Source organism: Manacus candei, unplaced genomic scaffold (assembly GCF_025592945.1).
Source record: "Manacus candei isolate 608988 ecotype Guabito, Panama unplaced genomic scaffold, ASM2559294v1 h1tg000018l, whole genome shotgun sequence".
In the NCBI taxonomy this organism is placed as follows: Eukaryota; Metazoa; Chordata; class Aves; order Passeriformes; family Pipridae; genus Manacus; species Manacus candei.
Window position 1 is genome coordinate 18,582,437 of NW_026138066.1, and position 16,656 is coordinate 18,599,092.

At 40.5% G+C, this 16,656-nt stretch overlaps 1 protein-coding gene across 5 annotated transcripts in view; it reads right to left on the reverse strand.

Moving 5' to 3' along the window:
• Positions 1-16,400, reverse strand: part of MICAL3 (microtubule associated monooxygenase, calponin and LIM domain containing 3) — a 134,541-nt gene extending 118,141 nt beyond the window's left edge. For 3 of the 5 annotated variants that reach the window (XM_051784886.1, XM_051784885.1, XM_051784884.1), the window contains exon 1: positions 16,080-16,399. The gene's annotated coding sequence lies outside the window, so the exon portion shown is untranslated. Of the gene's footprint in view, positions 1-16,079 lie in introns of all 5 variants that reach the window. The other 2 variants (XM_051784887.1, XM_051784888.1) reach the window with 2 other exon arrangements.
• Between the last annotated feature and the right edge of the window lie 256 nt (positions 16,401-16,656).

A 16,656-nucleotide genomic window follows, 5' to 3' on the forward strand; every position in this document is an offset into this window, starting at 1 on the left:
AAATAGCAACGACAACGAACTCGATCCAGGTTAGATCAGGTTGTTTCTTGATGATCCACAGGCAATGCTGTCCTCCCACATTAGTCACTATGTTAGAGCATAATACAGAATTAAGCAGTTTAATTTCACTTTTCAGAGGTAGAGAATTACACACCTCAGCCAGAGCACTACTGCCTGAACAGGGCACAAAGCAAGATTTGAAAGGAACCTGAAGGAGACTAGTTTCCATCGTGGTTTGAATTATCTTTTTTTGTCATATTCACTATGGAGTTACACATAGTTTTCATGGTAGAACTTATTTGTTCTAGGGGCTTCTAGACAACAGAAAAAATACTGAATGTGTTCAACAGACACAATGCTAAATCCAAATTTGTTAGATCACAGATAGAAAACACACATATTAACATACACACAGTAATCCCATAACTTTTATTTCATAAATTAGATAATTTAGTTGAGGTCTATTCCACAGGTCCCACAAACCTCCTCTATAACCTCTCCCAGGGTGCATTCCTGTGGACGTGACTTTATTCTGATAGAAAAAACAAAAATCTCTATCCTAGCCTTTCCTCAAAGCACTCTCTTATACTGTAGTTGCATTTTGGAGTTCTTAATTTAACAGTATCTTAAACTTAGTTTAGTATTAACCCTCAATAAATTTACTCATGTAAATCTTTCCTCTTTTCCAGATAAGAATACCCACCCTTTGCACTCTGGCAGACTCCACGATCCTCAGGTAAGAAAGCAAAGCAAAATCCAATCCTTAGCAACTAACAACTAACATTGTCAAATGACAACTGATCAAATCTAGCAGCTTAATGAAAATTCATCTCTGTTACACAATCTGGTGTGTCTAATGCTTCCCATCGCTCATTTTCCTCACAGGTACAAGGAAAGCTTTTACCTGGAGACAGGAATGTATTGTAAGCAAATAACCTGTCCAACATTTTGGCTCAGTTTTGACAAACTGACAGAATAAGGAGGTTACATTTTCTCACGCTATAAATTGTATCAAAGCCTTGAAAAGTAATCCAGTTTGTAGGTAGAGGGTGGTGGAACCAAAACTCATAACACTGAACTTTCAGCTCTGGATATCAGCTAATATCAATTGCACATATTGTTACATAGGTTAAATATAGTAACCAGGCAGCACCTTCCCTGCTTGGCTGGACATTTGACTCTCAATAAACGCTGAAGCAGTTTCAATTGGCCAGACAGCAATCCCCTGAACCCACAGGAGATGCCTCTCTCAGCAAAGACCATGCCAAGCTCAGTGCCTCGAGCAAAAATCTGTTAGGAAATCAGTTAGAGGAAAGAGGTGGAGGTGGGTTTGTGACTTACTCTCCTCTCCCTGAGGCTTTGGCAAGCAGCTTCTGAAATAAGATGGCAGTCATCACCATCACTTCCAGAGGCACACATCACTAGTCTGCTCAAATACAGCTGCACTGGTGGGGACATGAAAAGACTTGGTACGAATTAGTCAGAGATTTAATCCAACCTAAGTGTAAGGATGACATTCAGCAGAATTTGTTCCTAGGAGCAAGGACACATAAAAGCTTCTCTCTTTGTCTTTCATCCTCAAGGACTTTTCTGTCTAGTCTTTTTAATTCCATCCTCCTTTGGATAAGGGCCATTCCTCTGCAAGGATATCTGGGGGTCTGAGGCAGATATTCTCAAGCTGAATCTCAGAGCTATCTGGCATAGAAAGCTGCTCTGTGAGGGGGCACGAGCATCCCCTTTGCTTAAGGCAGGTCTGAGAGCCCTCCCCGAGGGACTTACAAACCCCTTTTGTGCAAGAGATCTGTGTGCAGCTCCTTAACAGGCAAAGTTCTCAGTGAGCACAGAGTGGTTCCACAGTTACTTGTGCTGCTCACAGGTTGCAATTTGTCTCGTAGGGCATTCCAGCATTTCCACTGGCAGATGATTCAGTTCTGGACCTTGGCCTCAAACTGAATGAACTCCATAATCTCTTATTTCAGAACACCATCCTCCATCTGGTGTTTGAGCATTAGCCAGAAGTGCTTTTAATGCAGCAAGGAGAAGGGTTACCTGTGACTTTCTCAGGGACAATACCAACAGGCTGCTGCTGGCTTATCCAGAGGCAGGTAATTTTGGGATCAGACTGACATGACAAGCTCTCCTTCAGAAATAAAATACTGAAATTAAGAATTCATTCCTTCAGCTTCATTCAGTTGCTGCTTTCAGGCTCAGTCAGCCAGAACAGACTGGTAGCATGGCACAGCTCTGTAAAGTGGGAATTACCAAGAGTGGTGGCAGAACTGTAGCACGACAGTAGCTGCTTTCCTGGAAATCCATATGGTGCTCCTGTGCATCAGACCACAGTGTTAACTGCACAGAACACCCTGGGGCCTTCAACATCTGGAAACTACCTTCCATCCAGCTGCTCACTGGTAAATAATTTAGCACAAACTAGTGGTAAATACATGAATACCAAGAGAAGCAAATGCTGCTGTTAAAAAGACTTGGTTTTCACAAATTTGAGGATTGAGAAATGTAAAGAACTTGTTTCTGATTACAGTGAAAGCTACCAGTAAAATCCCTGTGTCTACTCTCTCCCTTCCTCTGTCCTTTCCCATACACACACCCCAGAAATTCTCACAAGTAGCCTTTTCTCCATGGACCCAGAAAGATACAATCATTGAATCACAGAATCAACGAGGTTGGAAAAGAGAGATCATCAAGTCCAACCCTAACTAACTAACTGTAATGAAAAATTTCCTATTCCATGGGTCAGTCTAGAAAACTCTTTGACACTTGGATCTTCAAATACATGGGAGGGGCCACAACTAATAAGTAATGTTTGCTTTTAACCTTTTATTTCTGTAGCATCTGTTTATTTTCTAGAATAGAATAGATTATTTCAGTTGGAAGAGCCCTACAATGATCATCTGGTCCAATTGCCTGGCTGACCAAAAATTAAAGCATGTTGTTAAGGTCATTGCCATTCTGAAAGTTCATTTCCCTTCCCTGGCTGACACCACCAACTGGGCATGCAACTTCTGCAGGAACTTCTGAATTATGTTGTGTAATTATAGGGAATAACTTGGAAATACTTATTTGGAAGACCAAAAGGCAGACAGAGGGACATGAGGCTGATAGAACCGGGCAATTTCCTAGCCTTACTACAGTGGCAACTGAGATTAATAATGCTTTATGTTCCATCCTTGTTATCACCTCAGATGTTTCTTCCTGAGCCAGTGGCTTTTATGATCAATAGCTTTCTTTTCATTTCCAGGCCAAGTTTACACCTCTCTGTTCCTGTAATGATGCTGACCTATGCATTAGCTTTTCCTCCCTTCCCACATATATTTATAGACAATGCCACATCCCCTCTTGGTCTTTGTTATGCTAAGGTCAAATCAAGCTCTCCTGGACTAAGAGAGGCTCTCTTTTCCTAGGCTTCCCAAGGAAAAGAACTGCATATTGCTGGGTATGGGGTGGGGGTTTGGGTTTTGAAAGGTAGGAAGGTCATGTCAAGGTACTCATTGGTCACAGGGATCACCATTTCTCCTCTCTTGTTCTTTTCCAAATGAAAGGACATCAGACTGTCTCATTCTTGTTTTTACAATATTGAAATTCACTTCATGTATATCCTATAAGTTCTAGTTCTTTCTCCAGAATATCAATGTAAAGGCAGAGTTGGTCTCAAAGGAGCAGCATCACACTCCTGACCCTTCAAGAGCAAGAACAAGAACCTTTCCCCCAAAACTAGTTCCTTCATCTTTTAAACACAATTTGGTACTTTCTGTTCCCAAGGAAGATGCTCAGAAGTGCAGTACTCATCTCAAATCCAAGTCTCACTCATTTTCCCAATTAAACAGCACCAGTAATAAGCAGCCTTTTACATATATGTGATGCAAGTATGATGAATTCAGTAAATATATGATCCCCAATATAGAGCTATTAATTCTTCACACTTCTCTGCATTCATTAGCAGAGAAGTGTCTCATGTTTATATTTGAATGGATTTCTTCTGGGTACAGTAGATTCTCTGCTTCCTTGAAGAGAATCAAAAAATCCTACATGGGAAACGGACTGACCTCAAGCACTAGAGCAACAGAAGTAGGATGAGACAGAGTGCTAAGGCTACCAGAAATCCCTCTGATCTGGTTGTGAAAGAAACAAATATCATAGTTTGAATGCAGCAGTATCTCCAGAAAAGAGTAATATTAATGCCACTGGCCTGGAGACAGATAGAGCTTCATGTGGAAGCTTCCCTTGGGCTGTTGGGCCAGTAAAACTAACAAAGAACTTGCGATCACCCTTTCCCACCTCCCCTGCTTCTAACCCATTTTAATCAACATGATAAATAGTACACCTCTGGCAGTGGTAGAAAAAGGGCATTGGGTTTTGAAATGAGGGAAATGGGGTTGTATAGCACTCCCCAAAAAGAAGAGCCCGAGGCAATTAAATGCTAAGTTTATTAAGAGAATACAGTTCTCTGAGACTGAAAAGGAACAGACCACATCCAAAGATTTACCTCCAAACTCGTCCAGTGCTTTGATATTACTGTACAGATGCAGACATGGCAATATATGCACAACTGATGTGCCAAGTCAGAGTCACATGCTCTTAACTATGTTTACAAACATATATGCAAAGCAAAACAGCTCCATTGAGGATTCATAATGCTGCACAGAATTACCAGTTTTCAAGGCCTTTTGCTGCATAAAGATTAATTTCTGTGAAACCAGCTGATACTGTAGCCATTTCTGTAACCCTCTGTCCTCTTACTGACACATGTTGTGAGGGAGGTGACTCGAGTCATTTGAAACACCATCTCCTTGGCAGGATGGGTGAAATTTCGCTTCTTCCTCTATTTTAAAGAATTACAGCCTTGAAAGCTGAAGGTGGCAACAGACTTCCAGAATTTTGCCTGTGTTCATAGGTCTGACAGAAACAGTGCTGCTAACAGAACAGTTGTTCGGAAAGGCAGGAAAGAAGTTCATCTAATTTCAAGGAAACTGTGTTTTTGGTAGTGCACCAAGGTACAGAAGTAGCATAATAAAAAGCTGCTGGTACACTACTGCATGTTGTTTACTTTGGAAAATTAAATTTGAATGTTGTATTCCCCCAAAGGCGTAGCTATGCTATGGGAAGAAACACTTCAGGCAATTTATGCCACATCTGTGTCCCCACAGCTAATAAAGGCATGTGAGATGACTACAAGCTATATGAGTATAATCAATTCACCAAATTACATAAGGGAATTTAAGAGATAAGTACTTTCTAGTGCTCTGAGCACATATTTTACTGCCCAGGAGTCCATTATCCCGAAAGAAGAAAAAATATTTTGTGTCTTTGAATTGCTCTTAAAAATATCTCAAATCCCCCAACACTGTGGTTGATTCAGGATTGCTCTAATCTGATACTGAACAAGCTTGGCTCTCCCTTTTCCACATATGCTATGCAACAGTAACTTCACTTTCATTAGTCCCCTGCCTAACTCCTCAGATCTGGCAGTAATACAGCCATTAAGCAGATCAGCAGGGTCTCGAGTTTAACAGAAAGATCAGTACTTAGACATGTCTATGACTTCAGTCCAAAGTTGCTGGCACATTTCTAAGCAGCCATAGATTAAGATGTGGTAATATCTTCTAGAAACAGAACAAAGTAGCAAGTTCACAGTATCCAACTGTAATGAAATGTCCTTGACAAACATAATACAGTATTGTTCACTGGCTACAAGGGGTGGTCCCTTCTCTAGTTTCCAAGTGCCCCTATGCCCATCATAATTCTTAAGTTTTGGAGAAAACAGTCTGCCAGTGTTTTGCATTGCAGGTCTCAGAGCTCATCTCTGTATAGGCTGCAGGAGTAACCTTAAGGTTACACAACATTTAGGTACTTCAGTAACTCACAAGACACACAGGAGAGAACACCAGTGGTACCCACACACTTCTTCACGGGCTCAGAGCACTTCCAGCCTCTGTATGTCTGGATCTAAGCATTAGACTCCCATGTTCCTCCACTCCAGGGGACATGGCAGTTCACTCGTAGCACAGAGTTATTTTATTAGTTATACCACATGCTACATTAACATGAGCTTATGTAAGCAAATTCATAGCCAGGCAACACCTAATCAAAATGGCCAACAAGATGGGTACCTTGCTATTAAATGCTGCTTTCCCTGGAAGAATTGAAAGCAGCATAGGGAACATGTGAGAGAAGCTTATAACACTGCAACAGCCAGCTGCAGCAAGGCAAATGTGGATGCAAAACACTTGCAAACAAACAATCCATTACCAAAGGTGGGTTTGATTTCCACCTAACAGCTAAACATCACGCACACAACCTGCGCCCACTTCTATTTCAGTCCTACCTCAGGTCAGCCTAAAAGGGTTGGGTGTGACCTCCACAGACACACCATGCTGCAAGGACAAATACCAACTGAAGTGAAGATCAGCCTTCCTTTCACAGAAGGGCAAAGATGCTTTGTGACTAGAGTGTCCAGGCTTCACTCTCTCAGCCACCTTTTCTACAGACAGGATGCAGCATAGAGAAGCTTCCAGCCTGCTCCCTTTCTGGCTTCCTTCACTGAACACAAGTAGTTAAAATCCATTCGTGGAAAAACAGTACGTGCATACAAAGGAAAACTAGTCTGTCCCATCTAGGCTACACTCAACAACAAGAGTTAGTGCTAAGGTGAGCCTGCTAGGATTAAATTGAAGGGCTGCCATGCCATCAGCTTTCATCAGATCATCATTTGGCTGCAGAAGAAGTAAGATCATTTCTGGGGAAAGACATCCATGCTTCCTTTTCTCAGTTAGGAAACTTGATTTGGCTGTTGATTAGGGAAGTGCACCAATCTACCTTGTTTAAAACTCTAATTTGAGGAGTGGGCCAAACTAAGAAATTGAGAGTCACAATACCACAGAATAATTAAGGCTGGAAAAGACCTCTGGAGATTGCTTAGTTTGATCCTACTGCTCAAAGCAGAGTCAGCTAGAACAGGTTACTCAGGACTGTGCCCAGTCAGGTTTTCAGTATCTCCAAGGATGGAGTCACAAGGGATGCTTTAAACCTAACGTAATATCTCTTGCAACAGACAGACCTGCATATATAACTTCCAGGCAAATTAATTTTTATGTAACCAAGCAATGCAAGAGAAGATAGATACCCAAGTCCCAGCACACATCACCCTAAAAGGTAAAGTCAAGAGAGCCAAAAGCAGCAAGTCACTTTTTCCCCTATATTCATGAAACTCATAAGATCCTCAGATTTCCTCCTTGCCCTGAAACAAACTGAAGTGTTTATTCCCAGGCCTCATGGAACATTAAACAAAAGAAAGCTTAACCCACGCAGATAACACATGAAACTTCTCTAGTAGATGGCACTGTAGCTGTGAATCCCATTTTACATTCTACTTTCTAAACAAGGGCAATACCTAAGCCCAAGGGTTCAAATAATCTGTCTCTTCTCTCCTTGAAAATAGTTCTTACTGGTCAAGTTTGGTGACATCTGAATTTGCAGTAAACAAGTACTGGTAGAATCACAAAAATAACACTGAAGAGAACCTCCAGAAGTGATTGAGTGTCACACTGGCCCAGATGTTGGCCCAGAACATGTGAGTTTCTTACAAGGTGCCTTACGGAAGCGCCACCTAATGACATCAAAAAAGATATTCACACCTAATAGCAAAATAAATAAATAAATAAATAAATAAATAAATAAATAAATAAATAAATAAAATCCATGTTATATTTTCTGAGGGCAGAGTGCAATTCCTGGCAGTGGGGCCACAAAGGAATAGTTTTTCAGCTGGCAACCAAACCACAACGTTTTAAATAGATAGTTCAAAGCAGAGATTATTGTCTTATCCTGTATTGTCACTGTTACAAGGCTGTGAGGAAAGGTAATGCTGATGTACAGAGAAGAATCAAAAATTTACCACTTGAATTTTAAGTTATCTGCCTTTGCCTTTACAAAACCACATTTTGGATGACTTGCAATGTGCCAACATGATTTAGAACAGTAGATATCTGTAGAATCCAAAGACTCCTGGTTCAGTTTTAGTGCAATCAAGATGCTTTAGTTCTTGCAGGATTGCCATTTTAATTCTGACATATGAAGAACTCAATAAAATAAGGTTCACCTCTGGGATGAAAAGCTGTTTCTAGTGTCAGTTTATGGTAGTTACTTACAAGTACTTGGAAAAACAAGTGATCCTGCAAGAAAAAGAAAAAAGTCAGTTATGGGGGAAGACAGGTTAAGAAACCAGCAGAGCAGATTGAACCTACAAAGATTTAGAAAAAGACCTTGTTTAGTGGAATTCTATTACACACATGGATGTGGGACTGAAGAACCTCTAGCAGGTCAGTCCTCTTATGCCCAGGGTCCGTCTTCCTTTCCTCATCCCCTAACAGGAGGGTCTGGAGACAGGATTTTAAAAGATTATCAGGTCAAAGCTGGGAGTATGTTCCTGCCAAGCAGTCTAAAAGTGAAGTTAATCATCTCAGCACCTATAAAGGGGTAAGGCCTAGGAAAGATTGAGCATTGCTTTCATTAACTGGCCTGAAACTAATTGCAAGCCCTGCAAATCCAACACTGAAGTCCTCCAGTCACAAGTTTAGACTAAAAAGAACTTTTGTTAACAAAAAAAAAAAAAGTATGTATGAGTATTTAGAAAACAACTATCACCACTCAAATCCTCTGGCAACCAGGGAAAGTAGCACTAAGCCTTTTACAGGGAAAAAACCTTCAGTCTAGACTTAGAAAGGGCTTAGTCTAGACATGAATACCACAAGCACTGAAAATGAGAAACCTTTTCTACTGTCCTTAGTGCACAGCATCAGTGCCTCCCTTCTCACAGCAGGCAGCCCAGGTAGGGATGCAAGGCTAAAATTCAGCTACAACATTACCATACACTGTTACAGTGCAGAATTGTTCATAAACTTGGGAATTTATGCTGAAACTTGGCAGAAAATATCCAAAACAACAACTTCTAGCCAATACCTGAATCAAGTCTTTAGCCTAAAGAGGTCAACTACTTATTGCAGAAGTATTCACTGAGTTTCTTCTGCTTTTGATGCCTATATTTGCATCCTTCCCTTTGCATAAAAAGGAAAGTCAGAGACCTGTTTTTAAAACCAAGTTTGTTTTCATTTAAAGAGAGAAATCTGCACAAGTGCAGTTTTGAAATTACTGAGTATTCCAGATTTTATGTGAACTAACCTGGCTCCTCCAGTAGTAAATAAAAAGCACATCCCAAGGAGACATAATACAAATTATTACACTCTCCTGCTCCTACAATCCTTAAAATTCAATTCTTCAAGGCCCATTTCAAACACCCACCTTTGAACAGGGCATTAAGGTTTTGGCAGGAATAAAAGTGCCTAATTTTAAAACTTGCTTCCTTAACATTACTAAGTTCAAATAAATTAATTACTTAAATGCTTCCTTGAGCTCTCCAGTTCACTGTTTAATGAAAGAAAAGGCAGTGTAGGTTTGTTTAGACTATATTAAAAATACTAAAAAATTAATTGAAAGAGTTAAACATATCTTGGCATACCTAATAATAATTGTGATATGATGTTCTGAGATAATGCAACCAAAGTGGTTTTAGTTGCTTTGAGGTCTGAATCTGCCACAAACAGAATGAGCAGGAAAAGCCACAGTTGGTGGTTTTTTTCCTCTCTTTCTTTAGATGCAGTGAAGAGACCCTTCAAGAAGGGTCTCCTTGCAGTACTATCTTTCCATTTCAATTGCTAAGAACAATATAGGGAACAGTTCCTAGGACAGGGACAGAGAAATCTTCCAAAATCTGCTGCTTGCTTTGTAAGCTTCTGAGACTATTTCAGTCACCAATAATTGCTCTGGAATGGCACTAGAGATTCCAGAGGGAAAGCTCTGTTATCCATCACCAGCAAGTGAGCTACGCTGAACTCTGTAAATATATCTCGGAAGAATTAAATGTTATATTAAATGTTATCCTTTTCCTACATTTATAGTGCTGTGAGAACAAAGAACACAATCTCTTAAGCTTTTTTTCTTTTACTTCTTGATATGTTTTCATTCTAAATTTCAAAATTTATTCAGATCACTGTAGCATACATTTCTTAAAATTGAACATTTTAAAATGCAATCTCAGCCAAACATGATCAAGAGAAAATTCAGTACCTGTGTCCAAAATAGAAGTGCTAACAGATATTTTTGCCTTCAAAAAGGCCAAAGACAACATTCTTGTTCATCAAAACCAGTTCCTGAATTTTACAACTTTCTCTTCCAGTCCTGTGGTTTCACTGGGTTTATTAAATCATATCAGACAGTATTATTAAGTTCTTAATGAGAATGCAGAAAGGAACAACAGCACTTCTGTGGTCACAAACCCAGCCACACAACCTTCCTGTTAATGCATAATTAGAGGGTGTAATAGCAGACGCAGCCAGGATCTCCATGCATATGGGTCCATCTTCGCTTAAATTTATTTATTTAGGATATCTATTCATGCTACCACTGAAAGGTATTTGATTCCCTGTTCCCTGATTTTGGAAATGAGTTTCAGCTGAAGGCCATGCTGGCACCTCTCTGGCCTAACCAAACACGAGCAGCCTCTTCGGTCAGGTCAGAGATTTGATCCGGCTCCTCACATGGCACAGCTACCACAAGAGAAACGAAGAGGAAAAGAAACACAAGCTTTGTGTGAGATGGGATTGATCCCTTAGGCAACTAGGGACTTTCAGCTGTTTTATGCAAATCATGAAGATGTAGATATTGTTACACCTTAGGGCAGAGGCTGCAATAAATGTAATCATCTCACCCTCAGTTTTCAAAGTCAGTGAAAGGTTGAAAAAAAATCCAAAAACCTAAAAAGCAACAAGGTCTTGGCAGAGGAAAATATTTATGCCAGTATTTTAAAAAATTCTGCAGTTCCAATCATCTCAGTATGACAACATGTCTGGGGAAAAAAGTTCCCCTTTTTTTTTTTTTTAGTTGCAGTACCACTAAGTTTAACTAGAAGTTGCATAAGGAAAGCCAAGAACACTCAGCCTGCCTACTGTCAAAGAAAGAATAAAAATTATTTGTCTGGATCTACCACTAAGTTTAGGTCCTCAGGACACTTTAAGGAAACGCCTTTTTAAAAATGCAGTCATATTTCATCTTGCTTACCCCTTTAAGAAGGGCTCCAATTGCTCTTTTAAATATCCCCATATTTAACTTCAGTTTTAAAAACCTGTAGATTTATCACTGCCTTTTTCTTGCACTCATAGGAGCTGCATACTAAGCAGAATTTTCTTCCAGGATCTTAATCTGACTTTTTAAGGCTACAGCTAACTAACTCCCAAAAAAAACTGGAGGAACATCAATCAGGGCAGTCCAAAGGGCTGCCATCAGGAACTGTGACAAAGCAGTAAAGAAAAGCTCATACCCTCCTCAGGAGTGCCGTGGAATAGAGTCAAACTCAATGTTTGCTCTATTATCAACTTGGCACACTCAAGGGAAGTTATGGAAGTCTGTTGTTCAAGTAACTTAAAATTAGACTATTTAAAAAAAATAACAGGAGGAATAAGCCTTAGCTGTCTAGGTTACGTTGCCTATAATTTTGCAAGAAAATTATACAAATATCCAGAGATTTATTTTTGTGCAAGGGTAATAAGCTCGTGGGATGTAAATTACCATAACGTTTGATGTTTAAAGACAGAACATTTGAAATGCAATATTTGTCACACTCTCCACAAATGTTCTCAGAGCTCTTGGTTGGGTGCCTGACAAAACACATTTATCTCACTGAGTTCACAGGTCAGCACCTGAGACTTCTCACGAGTGTCCAAAGACATTCTCTCTAAAGCCCTCTTCCATGCAGCTCTGGAGCATGACAAAATTATAATCTTGATCCTGTTTCTTTTGGAATCCTGACACAGGGAACACAGAGAATCTGTGACAACTGATGGGCATGTTTCCATGCACGAATATCAGATGGAGAGGTAGAGGTAAGCACAGGAAAAAAAAAGGAGCAAGCATACAAAGGAAACAGTTTCACTGCCCATCTGTAGTGACAAACTACAATGACAAACACTGGGTGTATTGTAACTTTCAAAAGATCAAGCTTTAGGTTCTGGATCCTGCTCTATTTAAAGTGTTCTCATCTAATTATCTAAGAATTCAGAGCAACACTTCAGAAGCTTCCATACTTTATTTACATAGAGAGTTCCTCTCAACAAAAGAAAAAGGTGTGAGCTACCAATATGGCTCTGAATCAAAAATATGGTCCAAAAAATCTAATTTCCAGAAATTCCTTTTATTCACCTTGTAAACCTTTCTGACTTACCATCTTCAGCTAGCAAGCTGCACAAAGAGCAGAGCTCCAGAGCATGCCTATTCTCCTGGAATATGTTTTGTTCAGGAAAATGTAAACAATTGGTGAAGTTCTGTCTTTCATAGGGTGAAGTTGTACCACAAAGGAGCTAAAGATATCACAATTATTATATGTTTTCAAGGAAGCAGTTAATTAAACCTCGCCTAAGCAGGCAAAAAGCAACCACAGCTTGAACAACTACCATTTCTACAATAATTTTTCATCTTTCTTCCCAGAGCCAAAATACACAGTCCTCCAGAATCTCTAAAGGGTTATGATTAAGCTGAACAACCCAGCTTAGATCTTATTTTTTTTCGAATCAGCAGGGATTTTCATGTGGCATCATGAAATCTGAGTTATACAGGTAACTAGTGCAGCCAAGATCCAGAAGGGAGAAGGTTTAGAGAAACAGGAAGACAAGTTTAATTGGAAACAATCCTGTGACCAGGAAAGCACATACTGTGCTCACTATAAAATCTATTTACTCTTCAGAGCAGCAAGGTGAGAGACTGGAAAAAAATGCTGGACAAGATAAGGCAACAACTAATTTCAATTGGTGTCATTCAGTTTGTGTTCAGTCTCAAGTCTTTAACCCCTACTTTTTTTAATCCACACTTTTTGCTAGTATGCCACCATTTTAAAGGAGAGCTACAACAGCCTCCACAAAGCCTTCATTATGAGGAGGTCTATTTGATTGCAACACAAAATTTAGCCATTTCCAAGCAATTCTTGAATTCTCAACTGAGGCCGCTGTCACTTACATGGTGCAGTAAAGCAAAGCAAGCTGCTCCAGCATTTTTGCTCCCTTACTTCACTCTTACTCTAGCACAAGAGCACATATCTTGCTGGCCAACCTCCTGCTTTTCAATTCTGCACTCCAGGGAAATCGATGCATTTCAATTATGCACACTTACGTCACCACCTACAACCAAGGCAGGACAGGCAGAGTTCAGCTCATCCATTAAACTATGCACTCCTTGGCAGCGAGTGAAAGAGGTGCAGGTGGAAAGCAGGAATCTCATCTGTGTTTTGAAGGGCAAGGGTGGATCAGGTAAAATCATAATAGCAGCAGCCACGAGACTCTAAGCTGAAATTCTACGAGCACATACAGACTCTTCAGCACAAACTGAGTACTATCATTCTTTCTCCCCATCATACACACCCAGGAGTGGTGGGCAGACAGAACCCTGGTGATGTGGCAGTTGGTTCTCTCTCCCTAAAGCAGATGATTTCATGTCAGAGTAGACTTTGATTTCAGTCAAAGAAAACATCCAAAACTGTCATAAAATTTTTAAAAGGAGGATTTCTGACCACAGTGTGGCAAGACTGGGATAGAAAAGGAAAAGACAAAAAAGCAATTTTGTTTTGAGACCTATTTTAAGTTCACATCTCCAGGCAGAACAGCTTTTAGCATTGCTATTCTCAGTAAGAAGCTTCAGGGTCAGTTACTTTCATTTGTTGTTTCTTCCCTAAGGAATAACTAGGTTTGCATGAATAGAGCTGTCTAGCTTGGCTTAGACCATGCATGTGGGGGGAGGTGGAAAAAGACTGAGTGGGCCGGAGAAGACAACAAGAAAATTGCAGTACAAATGTTGTGTTTACAAATGCTGCACCACACTAAGACAATTTCCTCAGCTGCTCAGGCAAATCATTAAACCAAACCCCAAACAACAGCAACGGGAGGTAGAAAGAAGTGACACCATCTCATCCTTCCCTCTGAGGGTAGGTGGAAGGGCAAGGATGTTCCACGCAAAGCTCCTAAGAGGACAACAGAGGAAGACTTTAGTTTTCCCCAGGAATTAAGCACTTGGCTTCTGACTCCAGGAAAGTCAGCCTCAATCTCGCCACAGCAGAACAGCACCTCCAAGGAACAGCACATACAAGTGTCACAACTAGACAGGACTCCGAAAAAGCCACTGCAAAAAAAGTGGTAGTTTGGTGCACAGAAAAAGGTCAGTGAAGTCAAAAGGAACTCAAGGACTGCCTATTCTGACCATGAAAGCACAGTTTTACTAGGGCCCAGCCTACCCAGCAGTGTTACCATTATGGGTTTCTATTTTTATCTGGACAGCGAAAATGTAGATGATGTAGTCAGAAGCTTCTCACCACTTCACTGACTATTTTTTTTATTTGAAGTTCATAAAGGAATGTATAAACACTCCATTTATCATCTGTACAAGCACGAGTGTTCAATGCCCTGTATGCCTACTTCATTTCTTTGGATTATCATCGACACCTGTTTAATTCTTTGACTCCAAGTTTATTTGCAAGTACCATTTATGGTCGTTTTGCAGAAAGCCATGCCCTAAGAGCCTGACAGATTGCCAGCTCACTTCATTAAAAAACCTCCTGTGGCAACAGCTTTCTTCCACTGCTGACCAAGGCTGTGTTTGAACTGATGACCCTAAACTGAAGTGCTCCACATGTTGACTGTTGGCTATGCCAAGTCACCTTGTAACCCGTGAATACGGGAAATTCTTGAAATGGAACCTTCTTTAACTGTGGCAGCTGTTATTCCCCTAGAAAAACAGAACAACTAGTAAATATGCTTTTACAGTCATCTTTAAGCCTCTAGAAACTACTCTCCTTTCTTCGCCTTGACACGCCTTTCCTCCTCTTGAATATTCAGAATTTTCTATTACCCCAGCAGATTTTAGAATACATTCTTTAATCCCTTTGTTGATTGACAACTTCACTTAAGGTTTTATCTTCACGATCTTGAGATTACTAACATGGTCAAACTCTGCTCTTCAAACAGCTTGTTAAGTGAGGATTGAACAATAAGGGGCGGGAGAAAAGAATTTAGCATCGGGCAGACAGAACAATTCTGGCTCCTAGGGTTAGGCAAGCCTTGGAAAACACTTCAAGACTTCTTGCCATCATACTGCAGATCACTGGCCAAATAGTAACAAAAAACCCCACAGAACATAAAAAAACCCAAAAACCCAGCAACTAAAAAGAACACAAAAAAAATACCACTTTCAGATCCAGTTACCACCACCCTGAAATGCAAAGGAAAAGGCAACACCACAGAGCTGACAGCCTCCACCCTTGCACAGAGTCTGCCAACCAGCCATTTATCAAGACTCCACAGCCACATGAACTGCACAACACTCCTTGTCAGACTTTTGTCAACTGTCCCAGCTCAGGTTAATACCAAAATTCCAGTTTGTTACAGACAGAACCTGTGACAAGTTTCACTACATGGAGAATGTGACCAAAAAGGTGCTGCTTCAACACCTCATCAATCTACTAGTTCTGTTTGGTCCAATATTAGAATATTAAAAGTCTACTAATGGTAACTGCTTTTATTAGCCTTTAAATAGTTTTTTCCATGGCAGCATCTCTGATTCCTCTCTCACAATCTTCAATCACAAGGCTACACAGCTGCCTCACTATTTTCCGAAGATGGCATGGGGAGAAAGACTAAGGACAATTAAAAAAACCAAACCAAAACCAAAAAACAAACCACAACCCAAAAATCCAAAAGGTTCTGTCATGTTCTTAAGAGCACCCAAGTGTCAGACAGTCTGTGCACTCTGCTGTTCTCCAGGCTGAGCTTTTTGCCACAGCATCTGGTCACACACTGAGCTCTACAAATGCACCAGGTAAAGGCAGCCCCTTCCCTGGGAGTGTCAGGCACAGCAGGACCTGCATCCACAACAGGGTTCCTAGAGGTTACCACAGCAAGATTCCTCTTTGCTGATGCACCTTAGGCACTCAGAGATAAGCCTCGGGTGTTATAAAGAGGGGAAGCTACAATTACCTGCATTCTCCTGTATTGTAGCTCTTAAGATGAATCATGCTGCACAAGCACCTTTTTAACTGCTCTGCTGAGAGGCCTCTCCAAGCAGTGCTCACTCACAGACCTGCTCTCTTCAAAGCTGCTGTGCTACAAACCTGGAACTCCTTCTCTCCACAGCTGATGTGTTGCTAACCTTGACAGAACAAAACAAAATGAGGGAAACGCATAAGCCTTTCAAGTCTAATTTCTGAAGCCATTTAGGCACTGAAAACAAAACTGTTTGATCAGCATACAGCAACAAGACAGTAATGGCTTGGTCCTGAATAGATTCTGAAGGGAAAAGGAAAACACTCAGAGCACAAAGGTGTGTTTCACTACTGCTGCCTCAAGGATCTAAAGATAACTGGCACACGAGTATGTCTCAATTTGCAGTACCTTACATGCTCTCTTGACCAATTCTTGACCCAGAAAATAATGGCCTAAAGGGACAGAGAGGAAACCACATGAATATTTATGCTCTTTAAGAACAATAATATGTGTGTTGAAATATGCAAAATATAAACAGTTTACTAAGGGTCAGGTTTTGAGCGTTCCATTG